We start from the raw sequence: 25,959 nt of genomic DNA on the forward strand, positions 1-25,959 counted from the left end.
TCGCACGATGATCTGAAATCCCTGCAGCGCAGGTTATGATCTCCCAGCCTCCCTCAAGAAAGCTGTGCGTCGTTTCTCCTGCTCCGTGCGTTGATTCTTCAGTCGCGTTTCCTGCGAGCGTCGTTTTCTCAGCTGCGGAGCCGGCAGCGCGTCGTTTTTTCAGCCGCAGATCGGAGTTGCGTCAATCTTTTCCCCGCACAGTGCTCTGTGCGTGGATTTTCTTGTCTTTAGGCTGCCAGCTTCTCCTTTCAGGGTCCCAGGAACTGGATGGGCACCACAGGGCAGAGTAGGAGTCTCTCCAGAGACTCCAGGTGCTGGAAGAGAGAAGTCTTTGCTGTCCCTGAGACTTCAAACATCAGGAGGCAAGCTCTAGATCAAGCCCTTGGAGATTTCTTTTCAAGATGGAAGGCACACAAAGTCCAGTTTTTGCCCTCTTACTCTGGCAGAAGCAGCAACTGCAGGATAGCTCCACAAAGCACAGTCACAGGCAGGGCAGCTCTTCTTCCTCAGCTATTCAGCTCTTCTCCAGGCAGAGGTTCCTCTTGGTTCCAGAAGTGTTTTTCAAAAGTCTGTGGTTTTGGGTGCCCTTCTTATAGCCAATTTCTCCTTTGAAGTAGGCCTACTTCAAAGTAAAGTCTCTTTTGAATGTGAAATCCTGCCTTGCCCGGGCCAGGCCCCAGACACTCACCAGGGGGTTGGAGACTGCATTGTGTGAGGGCAGGCACAGACCTTTCAGGTGTGAGTGACCACTCCTCCCCTCCCTCCTAACACAGATGGCTCATCAGGATATGCATGCTACACCCCAGCTCCCTTTGTGTCACTGTCTAGTGTGAGGTGCAACCAGCCCAACTGTCAAACTGACCCAGACAGGGAATCCACAAACAGGCAGGGTCACAGAAATGGTATAGGCAAGAAAATGCCCACTTTCTAAAAGTGGTATTTTCAAACACACAATCTTAAAATCAACTTTACTAAAAGATGTATTTTTAAATTGTGAGCTCAGAGACTCCAAACTCCACAGGTCCATCCGCTCCCAAATGGAATCTACACTTTAAACAGATTTAAAGGTAGCCCCCATGTTAACCTAAGAGAGGGACAGGCCTTGCAACAGTGAAAAACTAATTTTGCAATATTTCACTGTCAGGACATATAAAACACATTGCTATATGTCCTACCTTAACCATACACTGCACCCTGCCCTTGGGGCTACCCAGGGCCTACCTTAGGGGTGCCTTACATGTAAGAAAAGGGAAGGTTTAGGCCTGGCAAGTGGGTACACTTGCCAAGTCAAATGTACAGTTAACACTGCACACACAGACACTGCAGTGGCAGGTCTGAGACATGATTACAGAGTTACTTATGTGGGTGGCACAACCAGTGCTGCAGGCCCTCTAGTAGTATTTGATTTACAGGCCCTGGCACCTCTAGTGCACTTTACTAGGAACTTACTAGTAAATCAAATATGGCATTCATGGATAAACTAATTATTTACAATTTGCACAGAGAGCATATGCACTTTAGCACTGGTTAGCAGTGGTAAAGTGCTCAGAGTTCAAAAGCCAACAGCAACAGGTCAGAAAAATAGGAGGAAGGGGGCAATACATTTGGGGATTACCCTGCTAAAAAGGCCAGGTTCACCATTTCCCTATGTGCCAGCTGAGCTAGAGCCCAAAATCCACAGATAGGCACCTTGCAAAAAACACTTCATTGGAAAAATGTGATGCATCCACATAGTGTTTGGGGGTGTTTCCTGTAGCGGGTACTATTCCTACCCACACAAGTGAGGTACCATTTGTATCAGAATTAAGAATGTTGTCTACTTTTCAGAAACGTTTAGCTGTGTGGGGTCCACCATTGGTTTTACACCATAACTGGAAGGAGGCTGAAAGCACAAACAATAGTAAAAATGGGGTATGTCCTAGTAAAATGCCAAAATAATGTCTCAAAATTTGGTTTTCTGATTCAAGTCTTTCTGTTCCTGAAAGCAGGGAAGATGGTGATGTTATCACCACAAACCCTTTGTTTATCCCATTTGCAGGGAAAAAAGCCAGATGCTTTCTTTCATAGCAATTTTTCCACTTTTCCCCTAAAAAAATCTGATTTTAGCTGTATTTTGGCTAATTCCTCTGTCTCCTCCAGGAGAACCCACAAACTCTGGGTAACTTTAAAATCCCTAGGATGTTGGAAAAAAAGGACATAAATTTGGCTTGAATAGCTTATGTGGAGAAAAGCTTATGGGGGCCTAAGCACAAACTACCCCAAATAGCAAAAAAAGGGCTCAACACTGGGGGGAGGGGAAGGCCCAGCTGCTAAGGGGTGAAGCAGTCTCCTACACACACTCTGGTTGGCCACTGTGGTATATTTTGACTTTTTTAGACCTTAAATAAGGGGTGGAGATATGAGGCCTAGTACAGTATATGGGAAAACAAGGAAGGAAATTTACACAGGTAGAACAAGATAATTGTTTAAAGTAACAAGTTTGCAGGAAACTAAGATTTAAATTCAGACAGACACAGGTAGAACAAAACTGCGGTTTAAAAGTAAAAAATTTGCAGAAAACCAAGCGATACATTTAAACAAACATGAGTAGGAGGAAAGCACTTTTAAAATTAAAAGAATACATAGAAAGGGCTGACCGCAACGGCTGCACAGTAGCGGAGCTTCCACCAATCCCTGGCTTAATCTCCCCTAAAACCAAGTAAATTATCTGGCCCCAGAGCAATATTGTGACACCTAAGAGGCGACTGTTATGGAGTATCAGAGGTGCAATCACAGCGACCCCGAGATATACTTCAGGGCCGTGGATGACGACAGGGCCTAAAATCGGTGGTTAGGCCAAGGCGGTGAGTGACGGGTGCGACCTGTGGCATTGGAGGGGGTGGAGGCGGACTACGGAGACCCCGACACCTGATCCCCACTCCAAAACACTGATCGCCCCAAAGGGAAGCAATGGAGGCCCCTCCAAATGCAATACCACCATCAACGGGTGGGCCCTGATGGAGCACAGCCCCAGACGAAGATCAGTAGATGGGAGGATAACTAAGGGCACAATGGAGGGGTGCACTATCAGTGCTCGAAACCTTTGGAGGGGCACGAATTGCGGCGGCTGATGGACACCTGCTACCTAACCCCTAGAAGGTGAGCCTTCTCCAAACGTGTGAAGGGGGGAGAGTGTGGGGGCTCCTGTGGAGCTGCAAGAAAGGGGGGCCAGGTGCAGACCCAGAATCTGGGATTCAGTGGCATCGCCGAAGGAGGTCTCCCTGCTACACGCTAAATAAAAGGTGCCCAGCGGGGATAAATGTGCAGGAGAGACCACAAGGTCTCTGTATGTTTTTTTTGGGTGGAGAGAGCGCACCGAGTACCAAGAGCATTCACAAAACCCAGCGCACCACCTCACCCCATCATTGTGACGATCTATAATTTTAGAGATCGAGATGTAATTCTCCAGATGGTGAGAAGTGCCCCATCCCTTCGGATAGGAAACGCAAATATTGCGTTCTTCCCTGATTTTACATTCCGTGTACAGAAACTATGCTGCAACTTTCTCGACGTTAAAAGGCCACGCAGAGTGTGATCTTAAGTACTTAATGCAATTCCCAGTGCAGCTCCTGGTAAAAGCCAGCGGCAAAACTTACTTTTTTCTCCTCGCCAGAAGCAACATGGGACTGGCTTGATGACTGGCAGAGGGTTGGTAAAATCAGGCAATAGGCGCTGTCAGGAAAGCAGCGAAGGGATGGCCCTTCTCTGGGGCACCAAAAACAGCCAGACAAGGAACAACGCTGGAGCCCAACTCCAACAGATTTGCATGACCGACAGTCCCAACTAAAAGCAAAGCAGGAACGGTACTTAGAATAGACTGAACTCATAGATTGGGATCAACTCCTCGAAACTACCTCCTGTGACACACATGCGAGGAACTTTTTAGACTGCAGTATGGCCACGCCCTAGCCACAGCCAATAATGAAAGAACCGCTCAATGATGACTGCACCTTGATAAAAAACAGAGTTATTTCAGGTGATGGGAGGTGGATTGGAGGATACTAACTACTCACCCCCTTTTTTTGAATGTTGGTTAGGTATGGGCGATAGGCACTCTGCACATCTGAAGTGGCAGGTAGCTCAAGACCCGAATTGCAGGGAGGGAGGGAAGGGGCAAAAGTTAAGGGGGATTGTTGGTTATTTACTTTAGCAGTTGCAGTAAAGGTAAGAAATAGGTATGCACACATTAAGACCACCTGGACATTGTCTCTATAAAATAATCAAGACCTACAAGCACTTCAGATCACCACAGTCCACAACGAACCACACGCTCTCAACTACACATAACCACTTGAGCAAGTCAGCATTGTGTTTCCTCTCCTGGAATGTCAACGGACTTGGTGACAAAATCAAAAGGGGAGTGGTCTTGCAGTACCCCCAAAACCAATCCCCGGACATGGCATTCCTGCAAGAGATTCACCTCCTGGGGGATAAATGTTGCACACTATACAGGTGGGGATACAAGATGGTAGTGCATGCAGGCTACACTGCCTCCCCCAGGGGGGTGTGAATAGTTGTGAAAACATCACTCCCCCTAGACATCAGACACACTTGGTCTGATGAACAGGGCAGATATGAAGCGACAGAGTGCTATTTTGAGGAAAATGCTTCCTCAGTTGATTCATCTCAGACGGTATGGGAGGCACATAATTCAGTAATGAAGGAATAGGCCTTGTTGCGGTAGTGGGGCAAAAGAAAGAAAAATGGGCAGAGAGGGAGGTGCTAGAACGAGAATTCTTAGCACTAAAAATCAATCCCCCAGGACAATAGGTGACAGACATTACTTACATATTGGGTCTCAAACAGAGCGAATATCGAAATGTGACTAAGGAGGCAGCCAAAACCCACCACTGAGCAATTTAACACTGACTCTACAAAGCTTGAGACAAGGCAGGGAAACTCCTGGCCTGGCTAGATAGATGTGAGGCAGTACAAGATTGGGTGGGGATTCTCCAGACTGAATCAGATAAACTAGCTAATGACAAAGAGGAAATAACAGAGACCTTTGCAAATTACTATGATGAACCCCGTGAGCCATAACCGTGAGGGAAAACTCATGTGAATTGTTGGCAGATACCCCTTTACCCAACCTACTGCGGAGGATAGAGAGATCCTAGAAAGAGAGCTCTGTCTGAAAGAGATTGTGGGACCTATCAGAGACCTACGATCAGGTAAGGCAATGGGTCTCAAAGCGGTCCTTATTGAGCTGTCCAATTTGAAAGCAACCAAACTGGCCCCACACCTAAAAAAGATGTACAAAGAAAGTCTTATCTGGGGAAAGTTCCCCTGGACCAACGATTGGCCTCCATAGTTGTCAGACGGAAGAAAGGAAAACCTGGGGGGAAGAGCAGTTCATACCGACCAATCTCCTTTATAAATGCAAAGGTCAAGATACAAGCTAAAATGTTGGCCTCTCGCATTACACCAATAATACCCATATTGATACAACCCGACCAATCTTGATTTGTGCCACTGAACCTCAGGAGATTAAATGGAGTACTGGACCAGGTTGTGTCCCTGCGGGATGATGCAACCATTCTTTCACTTGAAGCCTGTATGGCCTTTGACAACATTGAGTGACCATACCTATTCATGGTACTCGAATGTCTGGGCTTTGGTCCCCGATTCAGGGCATGGAGTCGACTCCTCTACTTCTCTCCACTTGGTCAGGTGGTAGTGAGTGGCACATGGTCGAGGACATTTATACTTTGGTGTGGCACAAGACACTGGTGCCTACTATCTCCCTGCTGTTCTAACTGGCTCTCAAGCCACTGGCAGTCTAGGTGAGGATGGACCCCCAATCAAGGGAATAAGTTGGATGGAACAATGGGAAAATAGAATATCACTATATGCAGATCACATTCTGCTATATGTCATGGAACCCTCTGCCTCCCTTGACTGTGTAATGCACATAATGACTCATTTTGGGCAGTATTCCAGTTTATACAAAAAACTGGTCAAAGTCCATCATTTACATCCTTAAGGGCAGAACTCCTCGACTCCCTGGGGACTGCTCAGCCGAAATAGTAACCAACGGCTTCAAATACTTAGGCAGTTATGTGACCACAGACCCTACCAGGTATACTCCTGCAACTTGCTCCCTCTCTTGTCTCGGCTCAAGCAAGACAACCAGCACTGGAGAACACTACCATTGTCATTATTGGGAAGGGCAGCCTTATTCAAAATGTTGGCCTTGCCATGCTTTTTGTATGCCCTTCACAACCCGTCATACTCTCTCCCTCAACATTACTACAAAGTGATAGACAGTGAGCTGAGCACCCTTCTGTGGAACGGAGGACAGGCTCGAACAGCTTTAGTCAAACTGACCAGAGGATAGTATGATGGAGGGATCACCATTCATGACATTAGGAATTATCACTGGGCAGCACAGATGATAACGATAAACTATTGGATGCATGCACCCCAAGATAAACAAGCTAATCAGATGGACAGGTGGAGTGCTACTACCAGGAGGGTACCTGAGGGCCATCTATCCCCCCCAAACCGACCCAAGATCTAGGTCTGACGTTGGTGACCATCGATGGGCCATTGGCACACCACACTCCAAGCGTTGTGATTGGAGAGAAGATTTACCCAGCCACCCCCATCTGGGACTCACAGACACATTTCCCCCACATATAAGACAATAAGGAATAAGTCCCAAGACCCGCTCGCACACCTTAAATTACAATGAGAGCAGGACGTGGGAAGCCCCAGATGACGAAGAATGGGAAGAAGCACTGGCATCCCCGAGAGAGGGATTCGATTCGATTCGATTCGATTGATACAACGGAAGGTCCTCCACAGAGCATATCTGTCATGCACAGTTAGGACTAAAATGGGCAGGGCACCCGACGGCTTGTGCCTCAGAGGATGTGGGCTGGAGGGGTCCTTCCTATACATACTTTGGGAATGCCCGGAAGTCACACACTACTGGTCCTCAGTGATCGACTGTCTAAACCACCTCTGAGGTCAGGAACTGTATCCATCGATAAAATGCTGTCTGTTAAATGTATGGGAAACCACAGATCTTAGTAGATCAGAGATTCTGTTGATAGCTTTGGGTATTGTGGTTGCAAAGAGGAATATCACCAGACTATGGGGATCACTGCAAACACCACTAATGAGGAACTGGAAGCAAGATATGGACTTGTGCATGCTGGTTGAGAGGTTAACTTACGAAAGTCAAGGGTGCTTGCAGAATTTAACGAAAGAGTGGGTGGGACATGGAATGCGTACAGGGGTGGACTATGCACAGAACCTCCCCTACAATCTCACCATCCAACTACATTGAATGAACACTAAATTCACAGGTAAAAGTTGATGGAGCTAGAACGGGGTGTGAACCTCCTGATGAGTGTTGTGGATGTGAAGTACGAATTTATGTCCCATTTTTGCAGTTTAATCCTAGACAACATTTGCAAGGTAACGTGTATTCTTGCCAAATTTCTAAAATAAACAATTCTAAAAAAAAGAATACCCAGAAAGTCTGTTTTCTTACCACCTTCTTTCTGTCTCTTGCTCACTGGGCACAGAGACGTGGGCTCACAAGATGTAGGTGTACACGCTTTAAGAACTTGATGACGAAATCATGTGCCTAAGATTTTCAAAATAATTTATGACAATAGAAATTAAATGCTGCCCATCATCTCATATTAAAATCGGTAATGTTTTTAAACAATCTGTGAATGGCTGACGCTCTGCCTTGTCACACATACCTCGGAGACACTGTGAGATCCTCAATGCAAAATTACTCTTGCATCTGCTTCGCCTTACCAGAAAAACCTGCTCATCATTCCCGGCAATCTACAGACCTCTGTTTCCAGGCTTCAGGAAACAAAAAAAGTCCAGTAAATTGCCGAGAGGTGAGTCACATGTGCTGCGCCTTTCACTCTGCACGTGCGTGCTCTGCAGCTACAGCAGAGATGACGCTTTCTGTGCATTGCTGACAGCGATTAATATTAGGCTCCTCTGATGCATTCCTTCGGCTCGACGAACGTGCTGCTTCAGAATACATTACCAGGCATTAACGCTGTCAGAGACCCCGAACTAGCTTTGATTTACTCACCATGAGCGGGGCCATTAACACAACACAAAGCAGAGGAGCCCGAGTAAATCCGGGTGGAAGTAGAGCCAGGATGCACATAATTCATTTTGCAAAGAATGGAACAAGAAGTGCTTGTCCATCCGCTATGCTCTAAAGCATTGGCAAAGTCCAGAAGTCATGTATCTGTGCCTTCAGGGACCGTGATGTAGGCATATTCGCACTTCTGCACTCATCATGCCCGCGTTTGATTCGTCTCCTTTTGGCCTCACTGACTCAATTGCCAAGTGTATGTTGCGCTTTAATGAACACTTGTCTGGTGAGTGGTTGACACGCAGGCTCTGGGTGCTCTGGTATACAGTGCTATTTAATAAACATTGATATCAAACGCCGGTTCAATGAGGGTTCATAGGAGGGAGATTTTCATCATAACTGCCAACATTGTAAATTATTTCCATGTAAATTCACTGTATGTAAATATATATTTTGTGACTTTGAAACAAACTGGCATGGATCCTTCCCTCCTGGAAATATGTTCGACAAACTCGAAGTACAGAGAAGCGGGGAGACAATAGCTTAAATATATGCAACCATTCAGGAACACGTGTGAATAATGGGGATTCACTGAGGGAGACCGAGTGACATCAAAGAGAAGAGCAAAGCATAAGTTTTCTGTGATGTCACTCAGAATGCCAAGAAGAAAAATAATCCCTTGATTCACAGTTACCCTTCTACAGTGTTATTCAAAGTGTGGAAGGTTTCCACATTAATCTGCATTCTGCATTAACCACTTCGCTGCCAGGCCTTTTCCCCCTCCTGTGCCAGGCCTTTTTTTGCCTATTTGGGGCAGTTCGCGCTTAGGCCCTCATAACTTTTTGTCCACATAAGCTAACCAAGCCAAATTTGCGTCCTTTTTTTCCAACATCCTAGGGATTCTAAAGGTACCCAGACTTTGTGGGTTCCTGTAGGAAGTTGGCTCTGTATGTGCTATTTCAAAGTAAGGAATAGCATGCACAGAGTCCAAGGGTTCCCCTTAGAGGTAAAATAGTGGTAAAAATAGATAATACTAATGCTCTATTTTGTGGTAGTGTGGTCGAGCAGTAGGCTTATCCAAGGAGTAGTGTTAAGCATTTGTTGTACATACACATAGACAATAAATGAGGTACACACACTCAGAGACAAATCCAGCCAATAGGTTTTGTTATAGAAAAATATCTTTTCTTAGTTTATTTTAAGAACCACAGGTTCAAATTTAACATGTAATATCTTGTTTGAAAGGTATTGCAGGTAAGTACATTAGGAACTTTGAATCATTTCAATTGCATGTATACTTTTCAAGTTATTGACAAATAGCTACTTTAAAAGTGGACACAGTGCAATTTTCACAGTTCCTGGGGGAGGTAAGTTTTTGTTAGTTTTACCAGGTAAGTAAGACACTTACAGGGTTCAGTTCTTGGTCCAAGGTAGCCCACCGTTGGGGGTTCAGAGCAACCCCAAAGTCACCACACCAGCAGCTCAGGGCCGGTCAGGTGCAGAGTTCAAAGTGGTGCCCAAAACGCATAGGCTAGAATGGAGAGAAGGGGGTGCCCCGGTTCCGGTCTGCTTGCAGGTAAGTACCCGCGTCTTCGGAGGGCAGACCAGGGGGGTTTTGTAGGGCACCGGGGGGGACACAAGTCCACACAGAAATTTCACCCTCAGCAGCGCGGGGGCGGCCGGGTGCAGTGTAGAAACAAGCGTCGGGTTTGCAATGTTAGTCTATGAGAGATCTCGGGATCTCTTCAGCGCTGCAGGCAGGCAAGGGGGGGATTCCTCGGGGAAACCTCCACTTGGGCAAGGGAGAGGGACTCCTGGGGGTCACTTCTCCAGTGAAAGTCCGGTCCTTCAGGTCCTGGGGGCTGCGGGTGCAGGGTCTCTCCCAGGCGTCGGGACTTTAGGTTCAAAGAGTCGCGGTCAGGGGAAGCCTCGGGATTCCCTCTGCAGGCGGCGCTGTGGGGGCTCAGGGGGGACAGGTTTTGGTACTCACAGTATCAGAGTAGTCCTGGGGTCCCTCCTGAGGTGTTGGATCGCCACCAGCCGAGTCGGGGTCGCCGGGTGCAGTGTTGCAAGTCTCACGCTTCTTGCGGGGAGCTTGCAGGGTTCTTTAAAGCTGCTGGAAACAAAGTTGCAGCTTTTCTTGGAGCAGGTCCACTGTCCTCGGGAGTTTCTTGTCTTTTCGAAGCAGGGGCAGTCCTCAGAGGATGTCGAGGTCGCTGGTCCCTTTGGAAGGCGTCGCTGGAGCAGGATCTTTGGAAGGCAGGAGACAGGCCGGTGAGTTTCTGGAGCCAAGGCAGTTGTCGTCTTCTGGTCTTCCTCTGCAGGGGTTTTCAGCTAGGCAGTCCTTCTTCTTGTAGTTGCAGGAATCTAATTTTCTAGGGTTCAGGGTAGCCCTTAAATACTAAATTTAAGGGCGTGTTTAGGTCTGGGGGGTTAGTAGCCAATGGCTACTAGCCCTGAGGGTGGGTACACCCTCTTTGTGCCTCCTCCCAAGGGGAGGGGGTCACAATCCTAACCCTATTGGGGGAATCCTCCATCTGCAAGATGGAGGATTTCTAAAAGTTAGAGTCACCTCAGCTCAGGACACCTTAGGGGCTGTCCTGACTGGCCAGTGACTCCTCCTTGTTTTTCTCATTATTTTCTCCGGCCTTGCCGCCAAAAGTGGGGCCTGGCCGGAGGGGGCGGGCAACTCCACTAGCTGGAGTGTCCTGCTGGGTTGGCACAAAGGAGGTGAGCCTTTGAGGCTCACCGCCAGGTGTGACAATTCCTGCCTGGGGGAGGTGTTAGCATCTCCACCCAGTGCAGGCTTTGTTACTGGCCTCAGAGTGACAAAGGCACTCTCCCCATGGGGCCAGCCACATGTCTCGGTTTGTGGCAGGCTGCTAAAACTAGTCAGCCTACACAGATAGTCGGTTAAGTTTCAGGGGGCACCTCTAAGGTGCCCTCTGTGGTGTATTTTACAATAAAATGTACACTGGCATCAGTGTGCATTTATTGTGCTGAGAAGTTTGATACCAAACTTCCCAGTTTTCAGTGTAGCTATTATGGTGCTGTGGAGTTCGTGTTTGACAGACTCCCAGACCATATACTCTTATGGCTACCCTGCACTTACAATGTCTAAGGTTTTGTTTAGACACTGTAGGGGTACCATGCTCATGCACTGGTACCCTCACCTATGGTATAGTGCACCCTGCCTTAGGGCTGTAAGGCCTGCTAGAGGGGTGGCTTACCTATACTGCATAGGCAGTGAGAGGCTGGCATGGCACCCTGAGGGGAGTGCCATGTCGACTTACTCGTTTTGTCCTCACTAGCACACACAAGCTGGCAAGCAGGGTGTCTGTGCTGAGTGAGAGGTCTCCAGGGTGGCATAAGACATGCTGCAGCCCTTAGAGACCTTCCTTGGCATCAGGGCCCTTGGTACTAGAAGTACCAGTTACAAGGGACTTATCTGGATGCCAGGGTCTGCCAATTGTGGATACAAAAGTACAGGTTAGGGAAAGAACACTGGTGCTGGGGCCTGGTTAGCAGGCCTCAGCACACTTTCAATTGTAAACATAGCATCAGCAAAGGCAAAAAGTCAGGGGGCAACCATGCCAAGGAGGCATTTCCTTACACAACCCCCCCCCAAACGAAAGAGGATGAGACTAACCTTTCCCAAGAGAGTCTTCATTTTCTAAGTGGAAGAACCTGGAAAGGCCATCTGCATTGGCATGGGCAGTCCCAGGTCTGTGTTCCACTATAAAGTCCATTCCCTGTAGGGAGATGGACCACCTCAACAGTTTAGGATTTTCACCTTTCATTTGCATCAGCCATTTGAGAGGTCTGTGGTCAGTTTGAACTAGGAAGTGAGTCCCAAAGAGGTATGGTCTCAGCTTCTTCAGGGACCAAACCACAGCAAAGGCCTCCCTCTCAATGGCACTCCAACGCTGCTCCCTGGGGAGTAACCTCCTGCTAATGAAAGCAACAGGCTGGTCAAGGCCATCATCATTTGTTTGGGACAAAACTGCCCCTATCCCATGTTCAGAGGCATCAGTCTGCACAATGAACTGCTTAGAATAATCTGGAGCTTTTAGAACTGGTGCTGAGCACATTGCTTGTTTCAGGGTGTCAAAGGCCTGTTGGCATTCTACAGTCCAGTTCACTTTCTTGGGCATTTTCTTGGAGGTGAGTTCAGTGAGGGCTGTCACAATGGATCCATATCCCTTCACAAACCTCCTGTAATACCCAGTCAAGCCAAGGAATGCCCTGACTTGAGTCTGGGTTTTTGGAGCTACCCAGTCCAGAATAGTCTGGATCTTGGGTTGGAGTGGCTGAACTTGGCCTCCACCTACAAGGTGGCCCAAGTAAACCACAGTTCCCTGCCCTATCTGGCATTTGGATGCCTTGATAGAGAGGCCTGCAGATTGCAGAGCCTTCAAAACCTTCTTCAGGTGGACCAGGTGATCCTGCCAGGTGGAGCTAAAGACAGCAATATCATCAAGATAAGCTGTGCTAAAGGACTCCAAGCCAGCAAGGACTTGATTCACCAACCTTTGGAAGGTGGCAGGGGCATTCTTTAAACCAAAGGGCATAACAGTAAACTGATAATGCCCATCAGGTGTGGAGAATGCTGTCTTTTCTTTTGCTCCAGGTGCCATTTTTATTTGCCAGTACCCTGCTGTCAAGTCAAAGGTACTTAGGAATTTGGCAGCACCTAATTTGTCTATGAGCTCATCAGCTCTTGGAATTGGATGAGCATCTGTCTTGGTGACAGAATTGAGCCCTCTGTAGTCCACACAAAACCTCATCTCTTTCTTTCCATCTTTGGTGTGAGGTTTGGGGACTAAGACCACTGGGCTAGCCCAGGGGCTGTCAGAGCGCTCAATTACTCCCAATTCCAGCATCTTGTGGACTTCCACCTTGATGCTTTCCTTAACATGGTCAGATTGTCTAAAGATTTTGTTCTTGACAGGCATGCTGTCTCCTGTGTCCACATCATGGGTACACAGGTGTGTCTGACCAGGGTTTAAGGAGAAGAGTTCAGGAAACTGTTGTAGGACTCTCCTACAATCAGCTTGCTGTTGGCCAGAGAGGGTGTCTGAGTAGATCACTCCATCTACTGTGCCATCTTTTGGGTCTGATGACAGAAGATCAGGGAGAGGTTCACTCTCTGCCTCCTGATCCTCATCTGTTACCATCAACAGATTGACATCAGCCCTGTCGTGGAAGAGCTTAAGGCGGTTTACATGGATCACCCTCTTGGGGCTCCTGCTTGTGCCCAGGTCCACCAGGTAGGTGACCTGACTCTTCCTTTCTAGTACTGGGTAAGGGCCACTCCATTTGTCCTGGAGTGCCCTGGGAGCCACAGGCTCCAGAACCCAGACTTTCTGCCCTGGTTGGAACTCAACCAGTGCAGCCTTTTGGTCATACCAAAACTTCTGGAGCTGTTGGCTGGCCTCAAGGTTTTTGGTTGCCTTTTCCATGTACTCTGCCATTCTAGAGCGAAGGCCAAGTACATAGTCCACTATGTCCTGTTTAGGCTCATGGAGAGGTCTCTCCCAGCCTTCTTTAACAAGGGCAAGTGGTCCCCTTACAGGATGACCAAACAGAAGTTCAAAGGGTGAGAATCCCACTCCCTTCTGTGGCACCTCTCTGTAAGCGAAAAGCAGACATGGCAAAAGGACATCCCATCTCCTTTTGAGCTTTTCTGGGAGCCCCATGATCATGCCTTTTAATGTCTTGTTGAATCTCTCAACCAAGCCATTAGTTTGTGGATGGTATGGTGTAGTGAATTTATAAGTCACTCCACACTCATTCCACATGTGCTTTAGGTATGCTGACATGAAGTTGGTACCTCTGTCAGACACCACCTCCTTAGGGAAACCCACTCTGGTAAAGATACCAATGAGGGCCTTGGCTACTGCAGGGGCAGTAGTCGACCTAAGGGGAATAGCTTCAGGATACCTGGTAGCATGATCCACTACCACCAGGATATACATATTTCCTGAGGCTGTGGGAGGTTCTAGTGGACCAACTATGTCCACACCTACTCTTTCAAAGGGCACCCCCACCACTGGAAGTGGAATGAGGGGGGCCTTTGGATACCCACCTGTCTTACCACTGGCTTGACAGGTGGGGCAGGAGAGGCAAAACTCCTTAACCATGTTGGACATATTGGGCCAGTAGAAGTGGTTGACTAACCTCTCCCACGTCTTGGTTTGTCCCAAATGTCCAGCAAGGGGAATGTCATGGGCCAATGTTAGGATGAACTTCCTGAACAGCTGAGGCACTACCACTCTCCTAGTGGCACCAGGTTTGAGGTCTCTGGCCTCAGTGTACAGGAGTCCATCTTCCCAATAGACCCTATGCGTTCCATTTTTCTTGCCTTTGGACTCTTCAGCAGCTTGCTGCCTAAGGCCTTCAAGAGAGGGACAGGTTTCTTGTCCCTTACACAGCTCCTCCCTTGAGGGTCCCCCTGGGCCTAAGAGCTCAACCTGATAAGGTTCAAGCTCCAAAGGCTCAGTTCCCTCAGAGGGCAGAACTTCTTCCTGAGAAGAGAGGTTCCCTTTCTTTTGCTGTGTTGCAGTTGGTTTCCCAACTGACTTTCCTTTCCTCTTGGTAGGCTGGGCCATTCTTCCAGACTCCAGCTCTACTTGTTCACCCTGTGCCTTGCACTGTGCTCTTGTTTTCACACACACCAGTTCAGGGATACCCAGCATTGCTGCATGGGTTTTTAGTTCTACCTCAGCCCATGCTGAGGACTCCAGGTCATTTCCAAGCAGACAGTCCACTGGGATATTTGAGGAGACCACCACCTGTTTCAGGCCATTGACCCCTCCCCATTCTAAAGTAACCATTGCCATGGGATGTACTTTTCTCTGATTGTCAGCGTTGGTGACTGTGTAAGTTTTTCCAGTCAGGTATTGGCCAGGGGAAACCAGTTTCTCTGTCACCATGGTGACACTGGCACCTGTATCCCTCAGGCCCTCTATTCTAGTCCCATTAATTAAGAGTTGCTGTCTGTATTTTTGCATGTTAGGCGGCCAGACAGCTAGTGTGGCTAAATCCACCCCACCCTCAGAAACTAGAGTAGCTTCAGTGTGGACCCTGATTTGCTCTGGGCACACTGTTGATCCCACTTGGAGACTAGCCATACCAGTGTTACCTGGATGGGAGTTTGGAGTGGAACCTTTCTTGGGACAGGCCTTGTCTCCAGTTTGGTGTCCATGCTGTTTACAGCTATGACACCAGGCCTTTTTGGGATCAAAGTTTTTACCCTTGTACCCATTGTTTTGTGAAGAGGCTCTGGGCCCACCCTCCTGTGCAGGTTTTTGGGGGCCTGTAGAAGACTCTTTACTATTTTTAGTTTTGGTTGTCTCATCCCCCTTCCCCTGGGGAGTCTTTGTGACCCCTTTCTTTTGGTCACCCCCTGTTGAAGTCTTGGACACCCTTGTCTTGACCCAATGGTCCGCCTTCTTTCCCAATTCTTGGGGAGAAATTGGTCCTAGGTCTACCAGATGCTGATGCAGTTTATCATTGAAACAATTACTTAACAGGTGTTCTTTCACAAATAAATTGTACAGCCCATCATAATTACTTACACCACTGCCTTGAATCCAACCATCTAGTGTTTTCACTGAGTAGTCTACAAAGTCAACCCAGGTCTGGCTCGAGGATTTTTGAGCCCCCCTGAATCTAATCCTATACTCCTCAGTGGAGAATCCAAAGCCCTCAATCAGGGTACCCTTCATGAGGTCATAAGATTCTGCATCTTTTCCAGAGAGTGTGAGGAGTCTATCCCTACACTTTCCAGTGAACATTTCCCAAAGGAGAGCACCCCAGTGAGATCTGTTCACTTTTCTGGTTACACAAGCCCTCTCAAAAGCTGTGAACCACTTGGTGATGTCATCACCATCTTCAAATTTTGTCACAATCCCTTTGGGGATTTTTAACATGTCAGGAGAATCTCTGACCCTATTTATATTGCTGCCACCATTGATGGGTCCTACGCCCATCTCTTGTCTTTCCCTCTCTATGGCTAGGATCTGTCTTTCCAAAGCCAATCTTTTGGCCATCCTGGCTAACTGGATGTCCTCTTCACTGGGGCTATCCTCAGTGATTTCAGAGGTGTTGGTCTCTCCTGTGAGGGAACCAGCATCTCTGACTATTATTTTTGGAGTCAGGGTTTGAGGGACCCTGTTCTCCCTAGATAGGATTGGTAGGGGGGAATTTTCCTCCAAGTCACTATCCTCTTCCTCTGAGTTGCCACCCTCAGAGGGGTTGGCCTTTTCAAACTCTGCCAAAAGCTCCTGGAGCTGTATTTTGGTAGGTTTGGGGCCCATTGTTATTTTCTTTATTTTACAGAGTGACCTTAGCTCCCTCATCTTAAGATGGAGGTAAGGTGTGGTGTCGAGTTCCACCACAGTCACATCTGTGCTAGACATTTTGCTTCTAAAAGTTGGAATACTTTTTAAGAATCTACAACTGGTTCTAGAATCTAATTCAAACTTTTACAAACTTTTAAACTCTAAAAGAAATGCTAAACAGGATCTAACACAAGGCCCTAGCAGGTCTTTTAAGAATTTAGAAAACTTTTCAAATTGCAAAAATCAATTTCTAATGACAATTTTGGAATTTGTCGTGTGATCAGGTATTGGCTGAGTAGTCCAGCAAATGCAAAGTCTTGTACCCCACCGCTGATCCACCAATGTAGGAAGTTGGCTCTGTATGTGCTATTTCAAAGTAAGGAATAGCATGCACAGAGTCCAAGGGTTCCCCTTAGAGGTAAAATAGTGGTAAAAATAGATAATACTAATGCTCTATTTTGTGGTAGTGTGGTCGAGCAGTAGGCTTATCCAAGGAGTAGTGTTAAGCATTTGTTGTACATACACATAGACAATAAATGAGGTACACACACTCAGAGACAAATCCAGCCAATAGGTTTTGTTATAGAAAAATATCTTTTCTTAGTTTATTTTAAGAACCACAGGTTCAAATTTAACATGTAATATCTTGTTTGAAAGGTATTGCAGGTAAGTACATTAGGAACTTTGAATCATTTCAATTGCATGTATACTTTTCAAGTTATTGACAAATAGCTACTTTAAAAGTGGACACAGTGCAATTTTCACAGTTCCTGGGGGAGGTAAGTTTTTGTTAGTTTTACCAGGTAAGTAAGACACTTACAGGGTTCAGTTCTTGGTCCAAGGTAGCCCACCGTTGGGGGTTCAGAGCAACCCCAAAGTCACCACACCAGCAGCTCAGGGCCGGTCAGGTGCAGAGTTCAAAGTGGTGCCCAAAACGCATAGGCTAGAATGGAGAGAAGGGGGTGCCCCGGTTCCGGTCTGCTTGCAGGTAAGTACCCGCGTCTTCGGAGGGCAGACCAGGGGGGTTTTGTAGGGCACCGGGGGGGACACAAGTCCACACAGAAATTTCACCCTCAGCAGCGCGGGGGCGGCCGGGTGCAGTGTAGAAACAAGCGTCGGGTTTGCAATGTTAGTCTATGAGAGATCTCGGGATCTCTTCAGCGCTGCAGGCAGGCAAGGGGGGGATTCCTCGGGGAAACCTCCACTTGGGCAAGGGAGAGGGACTCCTGGGGGTCACTTCTCCAGTGAAAGTCCGGTCCTTCAGGTCCTGGGGGCTGCGGGTGCAGGGTCTCTCCCAGGCGTCGGGACTTTAGGTTCAAAGAGTCGCGGTCAGGGGAAGCCTCGGGATTCCCTCTGCAGGCGGCGCTGTGGGGGCTCAGGGGGGACAGGTTTTGGTACTCACAGTATCAGAGTAGTCCTGGGGTCCCTCCTGAGGTGTTGGATCGCCACCAGCCGAGTCGGGGTCGCCGGGTGCAGTGTTGCAAGTCTCACGCTTCTTGCGGGGAGCTTGCAGGGTTCTTTAAAGCTGCTGGAAACAAAGTTGCAGCTTTTCTTGGAGCAGGTCCACTGTCCTCGGGAGTTTCTTGTCTTTTCGAAGCAGGGGCAGTCCTCAGAGGATGTCGAGGTCGCTGGTCCCTTTGGAAGGCGTCGCTGGAGCAGGATCTTTGGAAGGCAGGAGACAGGCCGGTGAGTTTCTGGAGCCAAGGCAGTTGTCGTCTTCTGGTCTTCCTCTGCAGGGGTTTTCAGCTAGGCAGTCCTTCTTCTTGTAGTTGCAGGAATCTAATTTTCTAGGGTTCAGGGTAGCCCTTAAATACTAAATTTAAGGGCGTGTTTAGGTCTGGGGGGTTAGTAGCCAATGGCTACTAGCCCTGAGGGTGGGTACACCCTCTTTGTGCCTCCTCCCAAGGGGAGGGGGTCACAATCCTAACCCTATTGGGGGAATCCTCCATCTGCAAGATGGAGGATTTCTAAAAGTTAGAGTCACCTCAGCTCAGGACACCTTAGGGGCTGTCCTGACTGGCCAGTGACTCCTCCTTGTTTTTCTCATTATTTTCTCCGGCCTTGCCGCCAAAAGTGGGGCCTGGCCGGAGGGGGCGGGCAACTCCACTAGCTGGAGTGTCCTGCTGGGTTGGCACAAAGGAGGTGAGCCTTTGAGGCTCACCGCCAGGTGTGACAATTCCTGCCTGGGGGAGGTGTTAGCATCTCCACCCAGTGCAGGCTTTGTTACTGGCCTCAGAGTGACAAAGGCACTCTCCCCATGGGGCCAGCCACATGTCTCGGTTTGTGGCAGGCTGCTAAAACTAGTCAGCCTACACAGATAGTCGGTTAAGTTTCAGGGGGCACCTCTAAGGTGCCCTCTGTGGTGTATTTTACAATAAAATGTACACTGGCATCAGTGTGCATTTATTGTGCTGAGAAGTTTGATACCAAACTTCCCAGTTTTCAGTGTAGCTATTATGGTGCTGTGGAGTTCGTGTTTGACAGACTCCCAGACCATATACTCTTATGGCTACCCTGCACTTACAATGTCTAAGGTTTTGTTTAGACACTGTAGGGGTACCATGCTCATGCACTGGTACCCTCACCTATGGTATAGTGCACCCTGCCTTAGGGCTGTAAGGCCTGCTAGAGGGGTGGCTTACCTATACTGCATAGGCAGTGAGAGGCTGGCATGGCACCCTGAGGGGAGTGCCATGTCGACTTACTCGTTTTGTCCTCACTAGCACACACAAGCTGGCAAGCAGGGTGTCTGTGCTGAGTGAGAGGTCTCCAGGGTGGCATAAGACATGCTGCAGCCCTTAGAGACCTTCCTTGGCATCAGGGCCCTTGGTACTAGAAGTACCAGTTACAAGGGACTTATCTGGATGCCAGGGTCTGCCAATTGTGGATACAAAAGTACAGGTTAGGGAAAGAACACTGGTGCTGGGGCCTGGTTAGCAGGCCTCAGCACACTTTCAATTGTAAACATAGCATCAGCAAAGGCAAAAAGTCAGGGGGCAACCATGCCAAGGAGGCATTTCCTTACACAACCCCCCCCCAAACGAAAGAGGATGAGACTAACCTTTCCCAAGAGAGTCTTCATTTTCTAAGTGGAAGAACCTGGAAAGGCCATCTGCATTGGCATGGGCAGTCCCAGGTCTGTGTTCCACTATAAAGTCCATTCCCTGTAGGGAGATGGACCACCTCAACAGTTTAGGATTTTCACCTTTCATTTGCATCAGCCATTTGAGAGGTCTGTGGTCAGTTTGAACTAGGAAGTGAGTCCCAAAGAGGTATGGTCTCAGCTTCTTCAGGGACCAAACCACAGCAAAGGCCTCCCTCTCAATGGCACTCCAACGCTGCTCCCTGGGGAGTAACCTCCTGCTAATGAAAGCAACAGGCTGGTCAAGGCCATCATCATTTGTTTGGGACAAAACTGCCCCTATCCCATGTTCAGAGGCATCAGTCTGCACAATGAACTGCTTAGAATAATCTGGAGCTTTTAGAACTGGTGCTGAGCACATTGCTTGTTTCAGGGTGTCAAAGGCCTGTTGGCATTCTACAGTCCAGTTCACTTTCTTGGGCATTTTCTTGGAGGTGAGTTCAGTGAGGGCTGTCACAATGGATCCATATCCCTTCACAAACCTCCTGTAATACCCAGTCAAGCCAAGGAATGCCCTGACTTGAGTCTGGGTTTTTGGAGCTACCCAGTCCAGAATAGTCTGGATCTTGGGTTGGAGTGGCTGAACTTGGCCTCCACCTACAAGGTGGCCCAAGTAAACCACAGTTCCCTGCCCTATCTGGCATTTGGATGCCTTGATAGAGAGGCCTGCAGATTGCAGAGCCTTCAAAACCTTCTTCAGGTGGACCAGGTGATCCTGCCAGGTGGAGCTAAAGACAGCAATATCATCAAGATAAGCTGTGCTAAAGGACTCCAAGCCAGCAAGGACTTGATTCACCAACCTTTGGAAGGTGGCAGGGGCATTCTTTAAACCAAAGGGCATAACAGTAAACTGATAATGCCCATCAGGTGTGGAGAATGCTGTCTTTTCTTTTGCTCCAGGTGCCATTTTTATTTGCCAGTACCCTGCTGTCAAGTCAAAGGTACTTAGGAATTTGGCAGCACCTAATTTGTCTATGAGCTCATCAGCTCTTGGAATTGGATGAGCATCTGTCTTGGTGACAGAATTGAGCCCTCTGTAGTCCACACAAAACCTCATCTCTTTCTTTCCATCTTTGGTGTGAGGTTTGGGGACTAAGACCACTGGGCTAGCCCAGGGGCTGTCAGAGCGCTCAATTACTCCCAATTCCAGCATCTTGTGGACTTCCACCTTGATGCTTTCCTTAACATGGTCAGATTGTCTAAAGATTTTGTTCTTGACAGGCATGCTGTCTCCTGTGTCCACATCATGGGTACACAGGTGTGTCTGACCAGGGTTTAAGGAGAAGAGTTCAGGAAACTGTTGTAGGACTCTCCTACAATCAGCTTGCTGTTGGCCAGAGAGGGTGTCTGAGTAGATCACTCCATCTACTGTGCCATCTTTTGGGTCTGATGACAGAAGATCAGGGAGAGGTTCACTCTCTGCCTCCTGATCCTCATCTGTTACCATCAACAGATTGACATCAGCCCTGTCGTGGAAGAGCTTAAGGCGGTTTACATGGATCACCCTCTTGGGGCTCCTGCTTGTGCCCAGGTCCACCAGGTAGGTGACCTGACTCTTCCTTTCTAGTACTGGGTAAGGGCCACTCCATTTGTCCTGGAGTGCCCTGGGAGCCACAGGCTCCAGAACCCAGACTTTCTGCCCTGGTTGGAACTCAACCAGTGCAGCCTTTTGGTCATACCAAAACTTCTGGAGCTGTTGGCTGGCCTCAAGGTTTTTGGTTGCCTTTTCCATGTACTCTGCCATTCTAGAGCGAAGGCCAAGTACATAGTCCACTATGTCCTGTTTAGGCTCATGGAGAGGTCTCTCCCAGCCTTCTTTAACAAGGGCAAGTGGTCCCCTTACAGGATGACCAAACAGAAGTTCAAAGGGTGAGAATCCCACTCCCTTCTGTGGCACCTCTCTGTAAGCGAAAAGCAGACATGGCAAAAGGACATCCCATCTCCTTTTGAGCTTTTCTGGGAGCCCCATGATCATGCCTTTTAATGTCTTGTTGAATCTCTCAACCAAGCCATTAGTTTGTGGATGGTATGGTGTAGTGAATTTATAAGTCACTCCACACTCATTCCACATGTGCTTTAGGTATGCTGACATGAAGTTGGTACCTCTGTCAGACACCACCTCCTTAGGGAAACCCACTCTGGTAAAGATACCAATGAGGGCCTTGGCTACTGCAGGGGCAGTAGTCGACCTAAGGGGAATAGCTTCAGGATACCTGGTAGCATGATCCACTACCACCAGGATATACATATTTCCTGAGGCTGTGGGAGGTTCTAGTGGACCAACTATGTCCACACCTACTCTTTCAAAGGGCACCCCCACCACTGGAAGTGGAATGAGGGGGGCCTTTGGATACCCACCTGTCTTACCACTGGCTTGACAGGTGGGGCAGGAGAGGCAAAACTCCTTAACCATGTTGGACATATTGGGCCAGTAGAAGTGGTTGACTAACCTCTCCCACGTCTTGGTTTGTCCCAAATGTCCAGCAAGGGGAATGTCATGGGCCAATGTTAGGATGAACTTCCTGAACAGCTGAGGCACTACCACTCTCCTAGTGGCACCAGGTTTGAGGTCTCTGGCCTCAGTGTACAGGAGTCCATCTTCCCAATAGACCCTATGCGTTCCATTTTTCTTGCCTTTGGACTCTTCAGCAGCTTGCTGCCTAAGGCCTTCAAGAGAGGGACAGGTTTCTTGTCCCTTACACAGCTCCTCCCTTGAGGGTCCCCCTGGGCCTAAGAGCTCAACCTGATAAGGTTCAAGCTCCAAAGGCTCAGTTCCCTCAGAGGGCAGAACTTCTTCCTGAGAAGAGAGGTTCCCTTTCTTTTGCTGTGTTGCAGTTGGTTTCCCAACTGACTTTCCTTTCCTCTTGGTAGGCTGGGCCATTCTTCCAGACTCCAGCTCTACTTGTTCACCCTGTGCCTTGCACTGTGCTCTTGTTTTCACACACACCAGTTCAGGGATACCCAGCATTGCTGCATGGGTTTTTAGTTCTACCTCAGCCCATGCTGAGGACTCCAGGTCATTTCCAAGCAGACAGTCCACTGGGATATTTGAGGAGACCACCACCTGTTTCAGGCCATTGACCCCTCCCCATTCTAAAGTAACCATTGCCATGGGATGTACTTTTCTCTGATTGTCAGCGTTGGTGACTGTGTAAGTTTTTCCAGTCAGGTATTGGCCAGGGGAAACCAGTTTCTCTGTCACCATGGTGACACTGGCACCTGTATCCCTCAGGCCCTCTATTCTAGTCCCATTAATTAAGAGTTGCTGTCTGTATTTTTGCATGTTAGGCGGCCAGACAGCTAGTGTGGCTAAATCCACCCCACCCTCAGAAACTAGAGTAGCTTCAGTGTGGACCCTGATTTGCTCTGGGCACACTGTTGATCCCACTTGGAGACTAGCCATACCAGTGTTACCTGGATGGGAGTTTGGAGTGGAACCTTTCTTGGGACAGGCCTTGTCTCCAGTTTGGTGTCCATGCTGTTTACAGCTATGACACCAGGCCTTTTTGGGATCAAAGTTTTTACCCTTGTACCCATTGTTTTGTGAAGAGGCTCTGGGCCCACCCTCCTGTGCAGGTTTTTGGGGGCCTGTAGAAGACTCTTTACTATTTTTAGTTTTGGTTGTCTCATCCCCCTTCCCCTGGGGAGTCTTTGTGACCCCTTTCTTTTGGTCACCCCCTGTTGAAGTCTTGGACACCCTTGTCTTGACCCAATGGTCCGCCTTCTTTCCCAATTCTTGGGGAGAAATTGGTCCTAGGTCTACCAGATGCTGATGCAGTTTATCATTGAAACAATTACTTAACAGGTGTTCTTTCACAAATAAATTGTACAGCCCATCATAATTACTTACACCACTGCCTTGAATCCAACCATCTAGTGTTTTCACTGAGTAGTCTACAAAGTCAACCCAGGTCTGGCTCGAGGATTTTTGAGCCCCCCTGAATCTAATCCTATACTCCTCAGTGGAGAATCCAAAGCCCTCAATCAGGGTACCCTTCATGAGGTCATAAGATTCTGCATCTTTTCCAGAGAGTGTGAGGAGTCTATCCCTACACTTTCCAGTGAACATTTCCCAAAGGAGAGCACCCCAGTGAGATCTGTTCACTTTTCTGGTTACACAAGCCCTCTCAAAAGCTGTGAACCACTTGGTGATGTCATCACCATCTTCAAATTTTGTCACAATCCCTTTGGGGATTTTTAACATGTCAGGAGAATCTCTGACCCTATTTATATTGCTGCCACCATTGATGGGTCCTACGCCCATCTCTTGTCTTTCCCTCTCTATGGCTAGGATCTGTCTTTCCAAAGCCAATCTTTTGGCCATCCTGGCTAACTGGATGTCCTCTTCACTGGGGCTATCCTCAGTGATTTCAGAGGTGTTGGTCTCTCCTGTGAGGGAACCAGCATCTCTGACTATTATTTTTGGAGTCAGGGTTTGAGGGACCCTGTTCTCCCTAGATAGGATTGGTAGGGGGGAATTTTCCTCCAAGTCACTATCCTCTTCCTCTGAGTTGCCACCCTCAGAGGGGTTGGCCTTTTCAAACTCTGCCAAAAGCTCCTGGAGCTGTATTTTGGTAGGTTTGGGGCCCATTGTTATTTTCTTTATTTTACAGAGTGACCTTAGCTCCCTCATCTTAAGATGGAGGTAAGGTGTGGTGTCGAGTTCCACCACAGTCACATCTGTGCTAGACATTTTGCTTCTAAAAGTTGGAATACTTTTTAAGAATCTACAACTGGTTCTAGAATCTAATTCAAACTTTTACAAACTTTTAAACTCTAAAAGAAATGCTAAACAGGATCTAACACAAGGCCCTAGCAGGTCTTTTAAGAATTTAGAAAACTTTTCAAATTGCAAAAATCAATTTCTAATGACAATTTTGGAATTTGTCGTGTGATCAGGTATTGGCTGAGTAGTCCAGCAAATGCAAAGTCTTGTACCCCACCGCTGATCCACCAATGTAGGAAGTTGGCTCTGTATGTGCTATTTCAAAGTAAGGAATAGCATGCACAGAGTCCAAGGGTTCCCCTTAGAGGTAAAATAGTGGTAAAAATAGATAATACTAATGCTCTATTTTGTGGTAGTGTGGTCGAGCAGTAGGCTTATCCAAGGAGTAGTGTTAAGCATTTGTTGTACATACACATAGACAATAAATGAGGTACACACACTCAGAGACAAATCCAGCCAATAGGTTTTGTTATAGAAAAATATCTTTTCTTAGTTTATTTTAAGAACCACAGGTTCAAATTTAACATGTAATATCTTGTTTGAAAGGTATTGCAGGTAAGTACATTAGGAACTTTGAATCATTTCAATTGCATGTATACTTTTCAAGTTATTGACAAATAGCTACTTTAAAAGTGGACACAGTGCAATTTTCACAGTTCCTGGGGGAGGTAAGTTTTTGTTAGTTTTACCAGGTAAGTAAGACACTTACAGGGTTCAGTTCTTGGTCCAAGGTAGCCCACCGTTGGGGGTTCAGAGCAACCCCAAAGTCACCACACCAGCAGCTCAGGGCCGGTCAGGTGCAGAGTTCAAAGTGGTGCCCAAAACGCATAGGCTAGAATGGAGAGAAGGGGGTGCCCCGGTTCCGGTCTGCTTGCAGGTAAGTACCCGCGTCTTCGGAGGGCAGACCAGGGGGGTTTTGTAGGGCACTGGGGGGGACACAAGTCCACACAGAAATTTCACCCTCAGCAGCGCGGGGGCGGCCGGGTGCAGTGTAGAAACAAGCGTCGGGTTTGCAATGTTAGTCTATGAGAGATCTCGGGATCTCTTCAGCGCTGCAGGCAGGCAAGGGGGGGATTCCTCGGGGAAACCTCCACTTGGGCAAGGGAGAGGGACTCCTGGGGGTCACTTCTCCAGTGAAAGTCCGGTCCTTCAGGTCCTGGGGGCTGCGGGTGCAGGGTCTCTCCCAGGCGTCGGGACTTTAGGTTCAAAGAGTCGCGGTCAGGGGAAGCCTAGGGATTCCCTCTGCAGGCGGCGCTGTGGGGGCTCAGGGGGGACAGGTTTTGGTACTCACAGTATCAGAGTAGTCCTGGGGTCCCTCCTGAGGTGTTGGATCGCCACCAGCCGAGTCGGGGTCGCCGGGTGCAGTGTTGCAAGTCTCACGCTTCTTGCGGGGAGCTTGCAGGGTTCTTTAAAGCTGCTGGAAACAAAGTTGCAGCTTTTCTTGGAGCAGGTCCGCTGTCCTCGGGAGTTTCTTGTCTTTTCGAAGCAGGGGCAGTCCTCAGAGGATGTCGAGGTCGCTGGTCCCTTTGGAAGGCGTCGCTGGAGCAGGATCTTTGGAAGGCAGGAGACAGGCCGGTGAGTTTCTGGAGCCAAGGCAGTTGTCGTCTTCTGGTCTTCCTCTGCAGGGGTT

The sequence above is a fragment of the Pleurodeles waltl genome, chromosome 1_1, assembly GCF_031143425.1.
Source record: "Pleurodeles waltl isolate 20211129_DDA chromosome 1_1, aPleWal1.hap1.20221129, whole genome shotgun sequence".
In the NCBI taxonomy this organism is placed as follows: Eukaryota; Metazoa; Chordata; class Amphibia; order Caudata; family Salamandridae; genus Pleurodeles; species Pleurodeles waltl.